Source organism: Budorcas taxicolor, chromosome 23 (assembly GCF_023091745.1).
Source record: "Budorcas taxicolor isolate Tak-1 chromosome 23, Takin1.1, whole genome shotgun sequence".
Lineage (NCBI taxonomy): Eukaryota > Metazoa > Chordata > Mammalia > Artiodactyla > Bovidae > Budorcas > Budorcas taxicolor.
The window spans coordinates 10,617,437-10,637,767 of NC_068932.1; the positions used below are offsets into that span (position 1 = coordinate 10,617,437).

The 20,331-nt window shown below is 42.8% G+C and overlaps 1 protein-coding gene across 3 annotated transcripts in view; it reads left to right on the top strand.

Annotated features, from left to right (window-relative positions):
• Positions 1–3,271: 3,271 nt before the first annotated feature.
• STAMBPL1 (STAM binding protein like 1) overlaps positions 3,272–20,331 on the top strand; it is a 51,516-nt gene continuing 34,456 nt past the window's right edge. For 2 of the 3 annotated variants that reach the window (XM_052660903.1, XM_052660901.1), the window contains exon 1: positions 3,548–3,700. The gene's annotated coding sequence lies outside the window, so the exon portion shown is untranslated. Of the gene's footprint in view, positions 3,461–3,547; positions 3,701–20,331 lie in introns of those variants that run through there. The other variant, XM_052660902.1, reaches the window with a different exon arrangement.

Here is a 20,331-nt window from a genome sequence, read left to right on the forward strand (position 1 = left end):
AGCTCTTGAGCCTGTGTTCTGACCGAAATGAGAAGCCCAAATATGGCAACTAAGTAGCCCCCACTTGCCACCAGAGGAGAGCTCCTGCAGCAACACAGCCCAGAACAGCCAAAATAACATTAATTAATTTTTAAAAGTTGTGTAACAGACTTGTGCTCACCTTATTATTGTTATCATTGTCATTACTTATTATTATTTTTTGAAGCCCCTCTGTGCAGGGTGAGGGATCTTACTTCCCCAACCAGGGATTGAATCTGTGCCCCCTGCATTAAAAGCACGGAGTCCTAACCACTAGACCACCACGGAAGTATCTGTGCCTGCTGCTGCTGATGCTGCTGCTGCTAAGTCGCTTCAGTCGTGTCCAACTCTGTGCGACCCCATAGATGGCAGCCCACCAGGCTCCCCCGTCCCTGGGATTCTCCAGGCAAGAACACTGGAGTGGGTTGCCATTTCCTTCTCCAATGCATGAAAGTGAGAAGTGAAAGTGAAGTCGCCCAGTCGTGTCCGACTAGTAGCTACCCCATGGACTGCAGCCTACCAGGCTCCTCTGTCCATGGGATTTTCCAGGCAAGAGTACTGGGGTGGGGTGCCATTGCCTTCTCCAGTCTCTGTGCCTACTTCTCATTAATTTAATTAATGAAAGGGAAGCAAAGTTTGGATCAACCCAATGGCACTGTGTCAGAGCTCTCGTAGATAAAACTGAAACCAATTAACTGAAACCAAGTTAACCAATTCAGAGTTCTCATAGATAAAACTGAAACCAATTAACTGAAACCAAGTTAACCAATTTGGTTAACTTAAGCAGAAGGGAAATGTCTTGGAAGGCCATTACACAGAACACCAAAGAGACAGGAAGGTTGGAAAAGCAGGCTCATCAAACAGGCAGGGCCGCTGGGTAGCTGGAATCACCACCCAAACAGCCTTCGTAGGACACCTCTGGCACTGGTGTTTATGGGCACAAAAGCCACTTTACAGATAATGGTATTATTTCAAAAATGTCTCTTTGAATCAGATTCCAGATTCAGAGACATGGATAAAGTAGGTTACATGACAGTGCCTTAGCCAGTACGGGGAGGAGACCATGAGTATGGCCATTTTGGCTTTTATGAGCGTTTGAGATTCTAGGCAACAAGGCCTGGATCAACGACTACTGTAAATATTTACGTGGGATTCTTTGTTTCAGAGTATTAATATTTTTTAGAAATCTTGAATAATATTTTAAATTACCAATGAATTTTAGATTGTCTAGTAGGCCATGGGGCTTCCCTGGTGGCTTAGGTGGTAAATAATTCACCCTCACTGTGGGAGACCTGGGTTCAGTCCCCGGGTTGGGAAGATCCCCTGGAGGAGGGCAAGGCAACCCACTTGTATTCTTGCCTGGAGAATCCCCATGGGCAGAAAAGCCTGGAGGGGCTATAGCCTACGGGGTCCCAAAGAGCTGGACGTGACTGAGCATCATGAGATTATCTAGTCGAGGACTACACACTCAACGGTCTGCCATATCCTCATTGTCAGTGAGGTGGGGTACAAAAGAGTGGTGGGAGTGTGGGAAATTGAAGTGCCTATTCCCAGTTGAAAGGAGACACATACTACTTGGTTCCAGATGATGGCTGCTAGATCCCACCATGGTCCAAAAATTGCAAATTCTTCCTACTTTCTAGCACATGCCCAAAGTCTGAATTTTTATAAGGTTTCCTGATTTTACTTATTTATTTTCTTAATTTTTGGCTGCACCTCACAGCATGTGAGGCCTTAGTTTCCCAACCAAGGATGGAGCCGGGCCCACTGTTTTGGAAGGCAGAATCTTAACTACTGGACCATCAAGGAAATCTCCAAATTTCCTGATTTTAAAATTTAGACTCAAATTTAAAATTTGAAAGCAAAACAACCCCTCCTTGACTTCTTCCCCTCCAATGACATCATTGCTTCTTAAAAATCAAGGCTGCAGACTGCCTGCAATAGGCAGACCTCTCCATTTCAAAACCCAGCGCAGGTGTGTGTGTCCAGTCTCTTAGTGAAGTCTGACTCGTTAAGGACCCCAGGTTCCTCTGTCCAAGGGATTCCCCAGGCAAGAACATTGCAGTGGGTTGCCATTTCCTTCTTCAGGGGGTCTTCCTGACCAAGGAGTGGAACTAGCGTCTCCTGCGTCTAATGCACTGAAGGCAGATGCTTTACCCCCTGAGCCACCAGAGAAGGCCTCTAGGTAGGTAACCTGGGACAAATTACCTTGCTTCTTTGTGTCTCAGTCATGGGAAAAAGCAGTAACTTTTCTAAGGCTTTGGAGAGGATGACATATGATTTCACGTGAAGAGTGCCTGACTCAATGCCAAGGCCATACTAAAAACACTACACATGTTAATATAATATCCAGCATATATAATAGCTTTCATTACCAGAGGACAAGGAGTGGGCAGAAAGGAAGAGGACTAAAGGGTTTCATGGTGGTGGTGGGTAATGGATAAATCTCAAGATGGAATTCCTAACAAGAGGTCTAATGAGATTTTCCATCAAAACCCTTTCCTTCTTCTGACTCCAATGCAAGTGTGTGTGCGCGCTCAGTCATGTCTGACTCTTTGCAACGTCATGGATTGCAGCCCACCAGGCTCTTCTGTCCATAGGATTTTCCAGGCAAGAATACTTGGCTGGGTTGCCATTTCCTCCCCCAGGAGACCTTCCTAAGCCAGGGAAGGAACCCCAGACTCCTGTGTCTCCTGCATTGGCAGGCGGATTCTTTACCACTGCGCCACGAGTTCACGCTCGAATCCTACTGTATCACCGCACGTGTACACTTAAAAGGCACCTACTCCGGTCCACCTGGGTGACACTGATGGCGGAGCAAAATGAAAATTCCGGGCGAGCAAGGGAGGGGCAGAGTTTCAGGAGAGAAAGTCGCGCTCCATCGCTCCATCGTTTCACACTCCCTCTAAGTCGAAAGCAGAGACCCGCTTCCAACCCGGAGCTCTCTCTGCCGACCACTGGAGGCCGCCGTCGCCGCCGCCGCCGCGGGGGAGGCGGGGGGCGGAGGCAGAGGCGGAGGCGGCACCCAGGGGCGCGAGCCGAGGCGGCCAGGACCATCGCAGGGGCAGTTTATTATCTTGCCGCGGCGGTAGCAGGGACGGCTGCTGCAGGCTCGGTTTCGCCAGGCCTGCGCGTGGGGTTTTGAGGGAGCTATCTGCCCCGGGGCTGGGGAGCCACGGCGGCGAAGAGGAGGGGAGGACCGCCCCGAAACCCAACAAGTGAAAGCCGCAGAGCACCACCAGTCCGCAGAGCAGCGGAGCAGGGTCGCCGAAGCCAGGGAGCGGGCGCCTGCTCCCTGGGCACGCTATCACCCGGCGGCACTGCCTTCTAGCAAAAGCCACCGCGGCCCGGGCTGCAGCGGCCAGACGGATGCCCAGGCCACACGGCAGGCGTGGAGAGAGCCGCTGCAGTCGCCGTGCCACGCGGGCTCCAGACGCGGCTGGTGAGTCGGCGCGCGCGCCCGCGGGTGAGCGCGCACCGGCACCGATGCGTGTGCACGCCGGGCGCGCGTGCCACAGGCCTGGCGCGCACTCGCCCCTCTTCCGCTAGCGGCGTCCCGTCCCGGGCTCGCTCCGCGGGAGGAAAATGCGCTTTGCCAGCCGCTCACTTCCTTCCTGCCGGCCGTGCGATCGCCTGTCTCCGCCTGCGTTGCGTCTGTCCGCCCCCCGGCGGGCCCCCAGGGGTTAGTTTCACCTTGCTGGGGAAAGCAGGAAGCTGTGACTCCTGGGGGGCAGGGCGGGACCCTGGCGGTGATCCATGTACCCGCGTGTGTTTCTGGTTTGGACTTGGGGTGCGGCCTCGGAGATGGTTCAGAGAGCCCACCGCACTGTCTTTGGGGGTGCGTGGTGTGGGGAAGGAAGGGGCGAGGTTGGAAAAACGGGCGTCCTGGAGGGACGTGTGGCAGGTCTTTGTATCTGATGCTTACTGTTATGCCCTTGATGAGCCACTCTTAAGGCTTTTTCCCTCTCACCTGAATAACGTATAAGCCTTAACTGAAAGCCTTAATGAAATGCACAAAGTGGCAGGTCACTAAAACAGTATTTTCCAGAACTTTCTGAAAGAACCCCACACCGCTGATAGTCAAGAGCCTAAGGTGTTATAATTACAGACATTTAGAAATAAAGAAACAAGAAGTAATTCAGGAAGCAGAACCTGATGGGGAGGACTGAAGGAAATCTTAAGTGCTTGAGTGGCATAGGGGTGGCTTTATGGAAATCAGTGTTTGGTAGCAAGTAAAACAGAAATCTAAGTGAGCTCCGGAGAGCACCCTGCGTTCCAAACATCCTGCTAGCCACTGAGAATAAAATGAAGTCCTGGGTTTTAAGGCGTTTCCGAGTTTATAATGGATAATCATCAGGATGCTGAGTTATGATTTCATGATTCAAGGCCCTGTCAAGGTCAGTATGGCAGATTCGTTTCAGCAGTTCAAGTACACCTGAATGGTTGATTTTCTGTTTCGAGTTAAGGGGAGTAATTTTTTATGGTGGTTTTATATAGAGATGAAGCCACTGTTTTCTGTGTTTTTCCAAACCTTGTTTTAGTTGGCAGTCTTTGTGGGATGGATGCTAACTTTAACTTCAAAGATGTACTCTGTGACTCTGTTATAGTGGGCGTTATATAGCTTCTCCGTGAAGATCTATGTTTCCATTTAATACTGAGTCAGTGCCTTTGAGAATTAGGTTCCTCTTTACCATTTACTCCGTTACATCTTTTTCATTCAGAAACTTGAGATGTTATCGGAATCCCCCTGGAAAATGAACTGGCTGCTTGTTTTCTGTTCAGGCGTATATACAGCAACTTGCTTGCCTCTTGGGAATCTGCTCTTGAATATACTACTTTAACTGTAATTTATGTATCAGCTGGTTCTTGGGAATTTTAGGAAGAAACTTGTTTTCTTACACTCTTGTCAAGGAAGCACCATTTAAATCAGCAAGTAGAGAATCCTACTACTTTATCCACTGTGGTCTTCAGGGCCAGTTTCTTGCCTACTTTCACCCTGTTTCATAAGCCTCATTCCCAGTGAGAGGCTTGGAGGGAGAAATGGGAGCATCGTGGTCCCCAGGATGGAGGGGACCTCAGTAAAGAGACTTGTTCCTGGAGAGGATACTCTTTCTGGGATTGGCTTCAGAGAAGGACTGATAAAAATAGTTAAAGAACTGTTAGCAATAGTTATCTCTCTCTCTTTTTTTTAAGCACAAAGGACTTAACACAGTTTGATCACATTCCTCCCTCAAGGATTCTTCTCAAACCTACTTACAGCTGCAATCCAGGGAATGAGGTTGCCTTTTACAGAGAAGGAAAGCCTGGTGATTTTTGCTCAAAATCTGAGGGGTAGAAGAAATTGTAGATGCTGCCCAGAAACTACCAGGTGCCTCCCTGGAGGACACATTTACCCATTAGACACACTTTTAAACCACTGGGCTTGTGATTCTGTCTAATGCTAGCATTTTTTTTCCTCGGCCCTGTGAAAAATTTAGAAGTAACTTCAGTTGAAACTATGAAAAGTGACTCACGGTCATTCTGGAAAATATGATCGTCAGTTCCCTGTCTTTGGAGGCTAATATTTAAACTGTACACTAACTATTGATTTAAATGAATACCAATTCTAGAATCTTCCCATGCTTACTATATAACCTCTTTTAATGTTGATTGTTTCTAGCCATCACTTTATAGGAATCATTAACCATTTCATCAAAATGGAGCCAATTGATACAGTCAACTAAGACCAGCTGAAGGAACAGTAGCAATCCTTCTAAAACAAAATGAAAAACCACTGTAGTGGTACCTCCTGACTTGCTTATTTCAGCTGTCTGAACATGTGAGTTGTGCAACTGGATGTGTTGAGTGTACATTCAGAAATCCTGAGTTGACATCAGAACGTTCAACTCAGGAATGATCTGGATGTAGCTACATCTGGATATGCCCTTTGTCAGAAATTAGTTGGATTTCTAAGCAAATCAGGTGAACTTCCAGTACAATCCTTCATCTTCTCATGCTGAGTGGAAAAGTCACTTACACATTTGACACATAGCCAAGTCTTTGAAGTTCATGTTTGATTTTCTTTCTGAGTTTTAAATTAAATCTATACTATGTTTGTCCATTGATGTGGTTGGAAAAAAGACATTAATTCAGACCACTGGTTACTTAGCAACTTGTATTTATTAAAGGCAGCTCTGTGAGATAAGAACCAGTAATTCATATTTTTGCTTAGCTCTAGTTAGCCTTTCAAGACCCTCTTGGAAATGAATGCATTGTGTGATCTTGAATATGAAGGGGGTTATGCCTCCACCTCCCCCCTTTTTTTAATAGTTCTCATTTTTCATCCTCAGTCATTGGAGGTTTACCCTGTGATTCATGATCTAATTTCAGAGTGAAAGATCAGAAAGCTGACTGAAATTTACCTGGATATTAACATTATAGTGCATATAGTAAAGCAGATTTTTCTCTGGTATTCTTCCCTTTTGAGACTTCAGTCAAGCTGTTTAAGATGAGATACTTAAATATTTAAGTTTTTTTCTCTTGGGCTGTGCCCAAAATAAATAAAATTTTAAAACTGCTTATCATGGTTTTGAAGTAGCACAAACACTGCTATTCTCTGCATAATGAAACATGGCCTTTCTTATCAAGTATTTATTTGGTAAGTAGGCACCAGAGCACTTGAACAAGAGTTAAAGTCATGTTCCTTTCATGTGTTATTAAGGTCCTTGAAAGCAAGGGAGTGGAAATTTGATTTTGGCAACATAGCCAATTCAAGATAGGTTTCTTGAAAGGAGCAGGCGTGAAAGAATCTTTATGGAAGGGCGTTTTGGCAATTGGGTGGTGAGTGGACTGGCAAAAGGAGAGAGTACAGGTGTAATCAGGTGTCAGATAATGACAGCCTAACGCAGGATCCCAGTGACACTGGGATGAAGAAGGGAAAGCTTTAGACAACCAGACATCAGGATTCTTTATGTGGAAGAGAGGTGTCAACCTGGGGTACATACAGTGTGGTCACACGCCTATTCCACATCCACAGAACACCTCCCCACTTGATGAAAATATTCTTTCCTCCCAAGCCCTGATGTAACCTCAGAATCTTGCAAACATTTGACAAATGCTTATTAATAAGCATTAGTTATAAAATAGGTGCCATGTGCTGGGCACTGTACCCAGCCTTTACATGTGTTATCTCAGAGATGATGTAGTGGTTAGGAACATGAACTCTTTTTGCCATTTACGAGTTATGTGTCTTTGAGTGAGTTCCTAAGTTTTCTGAGCTTTAATTTATTCGGCTTTCAATTGGGGTGTTAGTTTTTCTCTATAAGGTTTGGGGAAGGAGTAAATGAATAAATAGATATAAATGGAAAGTTCTAAGAAGTGTCTGACACGAGGTTAATTGCTCCATGTGTTTGTTATTATTATTATTAATTCATAAAACAATCTTATGCAGTAAGTACAATTTTGCAGATTAAAAAACAGAAGCACAAAGAAGCTAGGTAAATTGCTCAGGGTCATTGCTCAGAGAGTGACAGAGCTGAGCATCAAACTTGAGACAGTCTGACTCAGTGTCTGCTTTCCTGATTTAGGTGGGGACACTGATTGGAGTGAGAAAAGTAGGGGCTCGTCTTCATGAGAATCGGTGCTCCAATCATTTCCACTAGAGTTTATCATCTCCTGTATAGAATTAGTACTCAGATTCTTGTACAAAATTTTTGCTATTTTTCCTTGATGTTTAATGGTTTTGTAAATGTTTTTTTTCATTAAATTCCTTATTAAGAAGGGTTCCAATTTGTTTTTGCCTAAAAGTTGACCTATGTAATTATATTCATTTGTAACATCCCTTCTTATACCTAGTGATCCTTTGCTGGAGGCAGGAAGATGTGTGTGTGTGTGTGTGTGTGTGTGTGAGTTGTTCAGTCGTGTCTGACTCTTTGAGACCCCAGGGACTGTAGCCCGCCAGGCTCCTCTGTCCATGGGATTCTCCAGGTGAGAAGCCTGGAGCGAGTTGCCATTTCCTACTCTAGGGGATCTTGCTGACCCAGGGATCAAACCCAGGTCTCCTGCATTGAAGGCAGATTCTTTACCATCCGAGCCACCAGGGAAGCCCGTGTAATATGTACTATGTATCTTTTATACAATGTGTGTGTGTGCTGAGTCGCTTTAGTTGTGTCCAACTCATTGCAACCCTATGGACCCAGGGATCAAACCTGTGTCTCCTACATTGCAGGCAGATTCTTAACCCACTGAGCTACCTGGGAAGCTACAATGTATGTAGTGTATACATAATATAATGTGTACATTATATAAATGTGTGCATTATAAAATATATACATTATATGTAATATATATGCTGTATAATACATTATATTAGGGAGATATTTATATATAATCACTGCATAAGGAGAGATGTTACAGATGAGTATGTATATATTATATTATTGGAAATGTATCAATAGTTTGAAAAATTGCTATGCCATCCACGTTTATCCACTTTTTTAGAGTCTCATATATCTCCCATTCATAAGCCATGGTGAAGTTATGATGCCATTTCACAACCATTTTTATTCAGAATATTTTAGAGTATTAATATTTTAACTTTAATATTAAAGTTAAAATTAAATTTTATAGTTTAATTTAAATTTAATATTAAAGTTAAATATCAGCTGTTCTTTGACTTGTTGAAATAATTACATCACATCTAATTATAAAAGGCCAGACCTTTTTTATTATTGGACCTGCCACTAACATTATATTATACTTCAGCTATACCTCAATTTTTAAAAAATAGATACCAGATTTTAATTAGAGGTGGTAAGACTGCTGTGGTAACAAAGAATAAAAAATTCTCAATTCCTCCAGAACTTCTTTAGGAAGGAGTATGTCATCACTGATTCCAGTATTTTAACATTACATTGGTGGTGGTGGTCAGTCACTCAATTGTCTGTTTTTGCAACCCCGTGGATTGCAGCATGCCAGGCTTCCCTGTCCTCTGCTATTTCCCAGAGTTTGCTCAAGTTCATGTCCACTGAGTTGGTGATGCTATCTAGCCATCTCATCCTCTGCCACTCTCTTCGCCTTTTGCCTTCAATTTTTCACAGCATCAAAGTTTTTTCCAGTGAGTTGGCTCTTCACATCAGGTGGCCAAAGTATTGGAGCTTCAGCTTTAGCAACAATCCTTCCAATGAATATTCAGGTTGATTTACCTTGGGATTGACTGGTTTGATCTCCTTGCAGTCCAAGGGATTCTCAACAGTCTTTTTCAGCACCACTATTCGAAAGCATCAATTCTTCGGCGTTCAGCCTTTTTTATGGTCCAACTATCACATTTGTACATGAACACTGGAAAAACCATAACTTTGACTATATATGGACCTTTGTTGGCAAAGTAATGTCTTTGCTTTTTAATATGCTGTCTAGGTTTGTCGTAGCTTTCCTTCTAAGAAGCAAGTGTCTTTTAATTTCATGGCAGCAGTTACCATCCACAGTGATTTTGGAGCCCAAGAAAAGAAAATCTGTCACTGCTTCCACGTTCTCCCCTTCTATTTGCTGTGAAGTGATGGGAAAAGATGCTGTGATATTAGTTTTTTTTAATGTTGAGTTTTAAGTCAGCTGTTCCACTCACCTTTTTCTAGGCGAGGCTGTTTAGTTCCTCTTCACTTTTTGGCTCTTTAGTTCCTCTTCACTTTCTGCCATTAGAATGGTATCATCTGCATATCTGAGGTCATTGATATTTCTCCCTGCAATCTTGATTCTAGCTTATGGCTCATCCAACCCAACATTTCACATGATGTACTTTGCATATAAGTTAAATAAGCAGGCTGACAATATACAGCCTCATACTCCTTTCCCAATTTTGAACCAGTCAGTTGTTCTATGTAAGGTTCTAACTGTTGCTTCTTGACCTGCATACAGGTTTCTCAGGAGACAGATCATGTAGTCTGGTGTTCCCATCTCTTTAAGAATTTTCCACAGTTTGCTGTGATTCACACAGTCCAAGGCTTTCTCATAGTCAATGAAGCAGAAGTAGATTTTTTTCTGGAATCCCCTTGCTTTTTTTATAGTTCAATGAATGTTGGCAGTTTAGTCCTTATACTTATTTGTTCTCATAAATAACTTTCAGAAATTTGTAACTCATTGTTTTTTTCTAAGGAGGCAAAAACTATTCTGGGTCTTGTGTAACAAGTTCATGGATACTATTTAGTTGAGGAATATTTTTAAAATCTGATTTTAAAAAATATAGCCTGTGTTGTTTGATTTTACCCTTTTGTGTAATTATTTAACTGAAGTCCAGTTTATTTAAAGGAACTGTTTTAAAAATTTGTGAGTTTAAACTTAATTAAGGATGAGAGAATTTGCGTTTTGATGAATTTGGTGTTTTGCTTTTACACTTTTGCTATACTTAGGTTTCAGCAGTAGCTGGACCAAAGATTCATCCCAGGCTCATATAAGAGATAACTGTTCAGAGACCCATCACAAATTATTCACTTTCATTGCTTCACTTGATTTGACTCTGGTTTATCTGGAAACAGGTGGCCAGTGATGAGTCATATTTAACCCTTCTAGGCCCCAGTTAACACTGCCTGCCTGTTTTGTCTTCGCAGGTACTTAGAGGTACACTCTAAGGTACCTCTTAGGGTGGGTCTCTGGGGGAGTATTACATTTCAGACTTGAATGGCTAGGCCAGTAATCAACTGTGCACCTTTTCATTAAAAGCAGAAAGAAAACTGTAATCACTAATGGCCATCTTGGTTAACTTCTGCTCATCTAAGGACCCTGTAATTGTATTTAACCCACTGCTGGAGCCTTGTCTTTTAACTCCGGGAGCATGAAATTCAGCCACTGGGAAGAAATATGGGGAGGCCTTCATGCCTGTGGGTTCACACTTCAGTCTTCTGATGGGTTGACTCCACTTTTTTTTTCCAATCTGTTTTGTCCTTGAAAGATTGGCTTTAAGTTGTTCCACAAGGTAAATTTTCTTTAACGGGAAGAACAATTGGAAGTGGTGAATGGAATGAGGTTAGAAAAGAGAAACCTAGAGTAAATCCTTCATATGTTCCTGTTTTTGTAAAAATGGGGCAGAGAAACTGCTTATTGAATCATTATACCTCTTTAAGGAGGAAAAAAATGAAAATCATTCGGAATCAGTAGTGGGTGTGGAACTTTTTTGTCCAAATATTGAAAAGTTCAAGAAATTCAAATATGGTTTTGAAAGAAATGTAAATGACATTCTTAGGAGATCACGGTTCTTTCTCTTTCGTCAGAATGTTAGTGAAAGTGTTAGTCACTCAGTTGTGTCCGACTCTTTGTGACCCCATGGACTGTAGCCCACCAGGCTCCTCTGTCCATGGAATTCTCCAGGCAAGAATGCTGGAGTGGGTAGCCATTTCTTTCTCCAGGGGATCTTCCCAACCCAGGGATCGAACCCGAGTCTCCTGCATTGCCGGCAGGTTCTCTACCATCTGAGCCACAAGGGAAGCCCTTTCTTTTTGTCAAGTGTAATATTATTGAAAGACTTAGAGGTCACTAAGGCCGTGCATCTCAAACTAGTCTCGAAAAACCAGAATGACTTCCATGCCACCCCTATAAGTTTTAAAAAAAATATTTGTTTTATTTTTTGGCCATGTAGTATGTGGGATCTTAGTTTCCCAACTAGGAACTGAACCTGTGCCCCTACATTGGAAGTGCAGGGTCCTAACCCCTGGAGCACCAGAGAAGTCCTCCCATAGGTTATTTATTATTCAGTAGGTCTAGACAGGGCCTGGGAGACTTCTTTTAACAACCTTTTCAGAGAATTCTGATGCAGGTGGTCCATAAAGCATACTTAGAGGAAAACCTATTTAGAAGCTAAATTTAATTTCATATTCAGATTTGTGCTGGAGTTTTATGCATTTATTCCTCTGACTTTCATATACATTTTTATGGAATAACGTGTCAGTGCTGCCTTGGGGTTTTTATAATGTCACCCAATACTGTGTTTTATTTCCTTGTTATTACCTATTTTTAAATAGATGAAATCAGAAAGCCACAGAGTTGGGGGGAAGTTTTAGAAAGGATGTCGAACCTTCTGAATGGCGGATATTGGGGTAGGGCAGAGAGGGTTTGCTCAAAAAGAGAAGTAGGGGAAGCCGTATATTACGAAGCAGTGGAAACAAGTCAGTAGTGCACAGCACCGAGGGCTGGCAAGTGTTTGGACCTCTTCTGGGAGGCAGTGGGTTGCCAGTTGCTTTTTTGAGCAGGGGACTAGCCTGATGCAAACAAGCCTTACTCTTATGCAAGGGACACCTGATACCTGGTCCAGAAGAGAGGATTCATGAAAGGCAGCAGGCAGCAGGTGAGCACTTAGGCCTTGATTTTAGCAGGACTGACTGAAAGGTTCATGAGGCAGAGTTCTCCCAGGCTGTTTTCCGTAAGGTCTAGAGCCAGTGGTTTGCTGTCTCCAGCAGCCGCGGTGGCGGTGGCAGTGTTAAAGAGTCCACCTGCCAATGGAGGAGACGCGGGTTCGATCCCTGGGTCGGGAAGATCCCCTGGAGAAGGAAATGGCAACCCACTCCAGCATTCTTGCCTGGAAAATTCCATGGACAGAGGAACCTGGTGGGCTACAGTCCATGGGGTTCACAAAGGACTTAAAGGTGACTTTACTAAACAACAACAGGCAGCTGCATGTTATAGTGTAACATCAAGGTCACCCAGCCCAGCCATAAGGACATATAGTCTCTCTCAGCTTTGAGAGCCCTTGAGTAACTGTATATTTCAACTAGTATTACTGCCATAACATGGTTGGGCATGAGTCTCACATTAGACCAGGGAAATAAACTCAGGGAATAATTGATCAGAATAATTGATCAGAATCCATACATGTAGAAACTGGTAGGGCTGGACTAAAAATCTGGAGCTACCTACTTAGGATTTATAGGCTTTTCTAAAAAAAGTTTTATTTGTCTGATTATAAAGTGATACATATCTGTAACAAATTATATTGAAAGTGAAAGTGTTAGTCTCAGCTGTGCCCGACTCTTTTTGACCCCCTGTACTTTAGCTCACCAGGCTCCTCTGTCCATGGAATTCTCCAGGCAAGAATACTGGAGCGGGTCACCATTCCCTTCTCTAAGGTATCTTCTCAACCCAGGGACCGAACCAAGGTCTCCCACATTGCAGACAGATTCTTTACCGTCTGAATCACCAGCTGAAAACAATCCAGTGTATGTTGTTCAACTTTTTTCTTGCAAACACCAACATACATTAAATACATATGTATTAGGAATACAAGATGGGAGTCGTGTTATTTTACAACTTGCTTTTTTTCCACTTAATGCTGTAATTGGGGCAACTTCCTGGTTCAGAGCATACAGATGTAAGTCTTTTCTAATGGCTTCATTTACTATAGAAATTTTTTTTTTCAAATAACCTCTTGCATATTTCCATTTCCTCCTACATATTTCAGTTTCCAGAACTGTACTATTTTTAAGCTATTCTGCATTGATTTAGAGCAAATGTGTGTTTGAGTGTGTGTGTGTGTTATTAGTGTTTTATTGGGCAGGACAGTCTATGGGAAAAACTTGGAATTGCTGGGTCAACAGAAACATGTACTGTTTTTTAAACAGCCAATTTTTCTTACAGTCTTCAATATTAAGTATGATGGATCATGTAAAGTTTATCAAAGAAATGAAAATACAGTTTCAAATTCATAGTTTCGTAATTACTAGTGAAATTAACATTCTTTCACATGTTGCTTAGCCATTCATAGTTCTCTCATGACTTGTTCATTTGCCTATTTTTATTCAACTTTTTATCTCTTCCTTACTGTTACCCAAATATGCCTTATAGTTTAGACATAGCCGGTATTATATATATTGCATGTGATGCAAACTTTTTTTCCTTTTGTTGTCCTTTGTTGAAGGGATTGTTAAGGTACTAGCTGAACATTTTACAAATATGTAATGTTATGTAATTTCAGACTTACAGAAAACTGCAAAAATAGTACACAGAAATTCTGTGTATCCTTTACCCATTTTCCCCAAATGTTAGCACCTCATTAATCATGGTAGTTATCAAAATAGGATGCTAACGTTGTTACAATGCTATATTGCCTAGTCTACAGGTCTTGCTCGTGTTCCACCAGTGTCCTTCTGGCCCAGAGCCCCATCCAGGGTCACACGTGGCATCCCTAGTCCACAGGTCTTACTCGCGTTCCACCAGTATCCTCCTGGTCCAGAGCCCCACCCAGGTTCACACGTGGCATTCCTAGTCTACAGGTCTTGCTCGCATTCCACCAGTGTCCTCCTTCTGGTCCAGAGCCCCATCCAGGGTCACACGTGGCATTCCTAGTCCACAGGTCTTGCTTGCGTTCCACCAGTGTCCTTCTGGCCCAGAGCCCCATCCAGGGTCACACGTGGCATTCCTAGTCTACAGGTCTTGCTTGCGTTCCACCAGTGTCCTTCTGGCCCAGAGCCCCATCCAGGGTCACACGTGGCATTCCTAGTCCGCAGGTCTTGCTTGCGTTCCACCAGTGTCCTCCTGGCCCAGAGTCCCATCCAGGGTCACACGTGGCATTCCTAGTCCACAGGTCTTGCTCGCGTTCCACCAGTGCCCTCCTTCTGGTCCAAAGCCCCATCCAGGGTCACACGTGGCATTCCCAGTCTACAGGTCTTGCTCGCGTTCCACCAGTGTCCTTCTGGCCCAGAGCCCCATCCAGGGTCACATGTGGCATTCCTAGTCCGCAGGTCTTGCTTGCGTTCCACCAGTGTCCTTCTGGCCCAGAGCCCCATCCAGGGTCACACGTGGCATTCCTAGTCTACAGGTCTTGCTTGCGTTCCACCAGTGTCCTTCTGGCCCAGAGCCCCATCCAGGGTCACACGTGGCATTCCTAGTCCGCAGGTCTTGCTTGCGTTCCACCAGTGTCCTTCTGGCCCAGAGCCCCATCCAGGGTCACACGTGGCATTCCTAGTCTACAGGTCTTGCTCGCGTTCCACCAGTGTCCTCCTGGTCCAGAGCCCCATCCAGGGTCACACGTGGAATTTTGCTGTCCTGTCTTCTTAGTCCCTTTTGGTCAGAAATGTTCCCTCAGTCTTTGTCTGTCTTTCATCATCTTGACACGTTTTCGGAACACTGGCCAGTTGTTTTGTAGAAAATCCCTCAGTATAGGTTTGTCTTTTATTTCTTCATGAGTGTATGACTAAGAGTGTGGCTTAGTCTGGAAGCAGTCAAAAATATCTGCCTGAGGAAGAGATGCTTAAACTAACCCTGGAAGGATACAGAGGAAGTAGACGTGTGAAATGAGGGTTCAGAGAAGGCTGGTGGTTTGGCAGCTGGATCAGACCCAGCTCTGTGGGACCTATTAAAGATAGGTGATATTGACAGTGATGGGAAGCTGTTACAGGGTTTTAAGGGAAGAAATGACAATATTTGAATGGCATGCCGGTTGTATATAGAATTAAACAAAGAGGCAGTGATGGAAACAAATAGACCAATTAGAAGGCTATTCTAGTGATGCAGACATAATAAGGAGTGACACAGATTAGGCTCCTCTGAGGAAAGATGGTGAGAAAATGCAGATTTATCTTGAAGGTGACTCAGTAGATAGAGTGATAGGATGGATGTGGATTGAGGGAGGAAGGAGATGTACGGCAACTGTTTCCAGGTTTTCCGAGGTTTCTGTAACTGATAGGATGTTGATGGCATTCACTGAAATACAGGAGAAATCTCTTCGGAAGTCAGATGCATCCCCATCTCTGCTCCCTTACATGCAACATTCACAGTATCTTTGCCTGCTTGTGCTCCTGAATCCCAGTCTGTCCACTTCACTTCCAGGTTCTATGTGTTTTCCCCTTAAAATCTCTCCCAATAGCTATTTACCCTTCTACATTCTTTTTACCACTCTCAGTCCAGTCCTGGGGTACCTCAAACACAGTTGCATCCTTGCCTCCTTTCTGAATTGCCAGTGTCTTTTTTGCTATGTAAGTTTACCCATCATTCACAGACTCTGTTTTTTTCAGCTTCATTGAGGTACTATTAACAGTGTTAGGTGCTCAGTCATGTCCAACTCTTTGCATCCACATGGACCGGAGCCTGTCAGGGACCTCTGTCCATGGAATTCTCCAGGCAAGAATACTGGAGGGGGTAGCCATTCCCTTCTCCAAGCGATCCTCCCAACCCAGGGATGGAACCCAGGTCTCCTGCATTGCAGGCAGATTCTTCACCACGTGAGCCACCAGAGATTACTTCATTTGAATAAATAATGTACTATGTGTCTAGGTTGGGCAGATCACCTTATTGAGCAGAGTTGAGAGTTAAACAAGAAGCTAAGCAAAGTTGAAGAGATTCAGGGTCAGGTTGCCTCATGATAAAAAGAAACTGTGTCCTTGTCAGACTCCTTACATAAAAATAAGTTCCACACAGATCAAAGGTATTCATTCACAAATAACTAACCATAAAAATTACTCAGAGAAAAAGATTGGTAGACATATTTAAAATTTTTATCATTAGTGAGTTTGAAGACCCTCTAAAGAATGATGTATAACCCAGGTATCATAAAGGAAAAATAGATCTATTGGTTTAAAATTTTGTATAAAAATTAAACAACCTTCAACAAAAATCCAACTAAACTAATAAATATAGAATAATGATATAGAAGGACAGAAATATAAAATCCACCATTTTCAAACTCTACAGAAATAAGTGCTTCAGGAATGAATCATCTTTGAATGCTAAAATGAATAGTCAAAAGTATATTTGCATTTCTCAAAGTAACTCACTATAAGATACTTTGTAATTATAAGAGGAAAATTAGTGTCTCTACAGGGAAGAAACCTGGCAGATGTAACTTAGGTGATCAAAGTTGACATCGAGTAACAAGGCAAATCAGTGTCTTCCTGAAGTACTGAGAAGAACACGTCACCACTTCTGAGGTATTTTTGCCCCCAAAATGCATAACTATCTGTTGTATTTTGTATTTGTAGCACTTACCACAGTTTTAAGGATTTATTTGTGCAGATGGTTAATATCTTAGCATCTCTCTGCTCAACTTCCTGCCTCTAGCAGAAAATAAGTTTCATAAGATCAATAGTGTCTGTATATTTGCTCACTAGCTCCTAGCACGAAGTTGGAGCTTCATAAATAATGTTGAATAAGTCAATGAATGAGTGAATTTACTTAGAGGTAATACTTGTGGGAAAGAGGTAGTTAGCCTTGGAACTGTTGAGTTCTCACTCAATCCCAGTTGGATGCCATGGTGAAAGTGGCTGGAGTGAAGACACAGTGCTCAGACTAAGCCTTAATTGAAGCCTTGAAAGAAACATGGAATAAAAGAACATTAAGAGAAAAGACTTAACATAAAGTGTGTTAAAAGAAAAAGCTGGCTTGAAACTCAACATTCAAAAAACTAAGATCATGGCATCCGGTCCCATCACTTCATGGCAAATAGATGGGGAAACAATGGAAACAGTGACAGACTTTATTTTCTTGGGCTCCAAAATCACTATGGATGGTGACGGCAGCCATGAAATTAAAAGACACTTGCTCCTTGAAAGAAAAGTAATGACACACCTAGACAGCATATTAAAAAGCAGAGACATTACTTTGCCTACAAAAGTCCATATAGTCAAAGCTGTGGTTTTTCCAATAGTCATGTACGAATGTGAGAGCTGGACAGTAAAAAAAAGTGCTAAAGAATTGATGCTTTGGAACTGTGGTGCTGGCAAAGACTCTTGAGAGTCCCTTGGCCTGCAAGGAGATCAAACCACTCAGTCCTAAAGGAAATCAGTCCTGAGTATTCGTTGGAAGGACTGATGCTGAAGCTGAAGCTCCAATACTTTGGCCACCTGATGCGAAGAGCTAACTCATTAGAAAAGACCCTGATGCTGGGACAGATTGAAGGCAAGAGGAGAAGGGGGTGATAGAGGATGAGCTGGTGGGATGGCATCACCAACTCAGTGGACATGAGTTTGAGCAAGCTCCAGATATGGTGAAGGACAGGGAAACCTGGCCTGCTGCAGTCTATGAGGTTGCAAAGAGTCAGACATGACTGAAGTGACTTAGCAGCAGCAGCAGCAGCAGGTACTGTTCAGCTGATCAAGGCCAGGCGTTTAGAGGTTATTGGTAACTGTCTTAGAGAACTTTTTCCTAATGCACTGAGTCTCAGGTTTCAATGAACATAAAGATCTTCTGGGGCGCTTGATAAAAATAGAGATCTGTGGGGCACCCTTCCCAGAAATTCTGACTCGGTGAGGCATAGAAATCTGTTTCTTGTTAACAACCACCCTCCTCCTCTACTGAGTAATTATGCTGCAGGTGGCCCAGGAACCACACTCAGAGGAAACTACATCAGAGTGGAGGGATGTCAGCTGCAGGGAAGGAAAATAGGAAGTGAGTGGGGTGTGCAAGGAGAAACAGGGGACTGGACTGTCACTTGCTAATGATTTGGGCAATACATTGGGGCTTCCCTGATGGTTCAGCCAGTGAAGTATCCACTTGCAATGCAGGAGACATAGGAGATGATTCCCTGGAAGAGGAAATGGCAACTCCAGTGTTCTTGCCTGAAACGTCCCATGGACAGAGGACCTTGATGGGCTATAGTTCATAGGGTCGCAAAGGGTCGGACACGACTGAGCGACCAAGCACACAATTGGCAGTATAGGGAATTTTTTAAGCATTTAAAAGTAACCTTACAGGGAACGTTTTGGAAGGACACAGCCTGTTTTGATTTTGTCCACTACATTCAAGAGATTGTCTACTTCAAACCAGAAGTGTGACTGCAGCTGTCTATTGAAATATGTTGAACAGTTAGAATATTTCCTGTGGTTGAGAAACCCTGGAGAAGCAGTGGGTGGGAGGTATTCTAGGACAGCTTTTGCTTTTGAAAATAGTGCTGGATTAAATTCATGTTGTTCGTGTACTGCCCTTAGGAAATATATGAAAATTAATTGATTAATAATGCCCAAGGACTGACCTCATCTCTGGGCTTCAGGCATCTGGCAGGCAAAGAAAATGATAGTTAGAAATTTTATTTCTGACTCATTATGCTTCGTTGAATTAGATAACTTCTGGATGGTATTTTCTTAAAAGCAAATTACAATAAAAGGGAAGTATGTTCAAGTGGATATTAGAGTTTGGTGGTTTATGGGCGGTTTATCTTTAGAATGCATAATTTCTAGGAAATTTTAGTATTTTAACAGCAAGATAACACAGTTGAGCTCTTGTGAATTTATGGTGATAAATTAGCTGCATTTCTTCCCAGCACTTCAAATTCATTTTCCAAATGTTTTATGAAGTTTTTATTGTTTTATGAAAATATTAATTGAATCATCTCATTTAAAAATACAGCAGAATCATCGATTAGTACATTTATGAGCATACGAAATGCCTTTTGAATATCACCATTTATTTTTGTATTGAAGTATAGTTGATTTACAATATCATCTTAGTTTCAGATGTACAGAAAACCAATTCAGTTATACATATATATTTTTTCTAATTCTCATCCATTATAAGTTATACGACATTGACTATAGTTCCCTGTGTTATACAGCGCATGCTTGTTACCTATTTTATATAGAGTATTGTATATCTGTTAATTCCCTGCTCCTAATTTATCCCTACCTCCATTTCCCCTTTGGGAAGCTTGTTTTCTATCTCTGAGTCTGTTCTGTTTTGTAAATAAGTTCATTTGTATTACTTTTTAGATTCCACGTATAACTGATATCATATAATATTTGTCTTTTTTACTCAGTAGGATAATCTCTCGGTCCATCCATGTTGCTACAAAGGCAATTATTTCATTCTTTCTTATGGCCAAGAATTTGAATACCACAACTGCAAATTTATGTTAAAAACCAGCAAATATTTTAAATTGAACTGTCTTGGTTAGGTAACTATGCATTGAATTTCTTTTTTTTTATGCTTATTTTTATTTATTTACTTATTTCTCATCTGTGCTGGGTCTTCATTGCTCTGAAGGCTTTTCTCTAGTTGCAGCCAGTGGGGTCGGTGCGCAGGCTTCTCTTGTTGCGGAGCACAGGCTCTAGGGTGTGCAGACTTCAACAGCTGCAGCACGTGGGCTCAGTACTTGCAGAGCTGGGCTCTAGTGCACAGGCTGTAGTTTTTGGCACACAGGCGCAGTTTCCCCACGGCACACAGGATCTTCCCAGACCAGGGATCAAACCCGCGTCTCCTACATTGGCAGGCCAGTTCTTTACCACTGAGCCACTGAGGAAGCCCTGCGTTGAATTTCTTAACTACATATTCCAGGCGTTCAGTCCACAGACATCGAATCATCTTGCCTGAGAAACAAGTGGAGGGAATGGATGCCCTTTTACTTTTCGGCAGCAGAAAGACTATGAA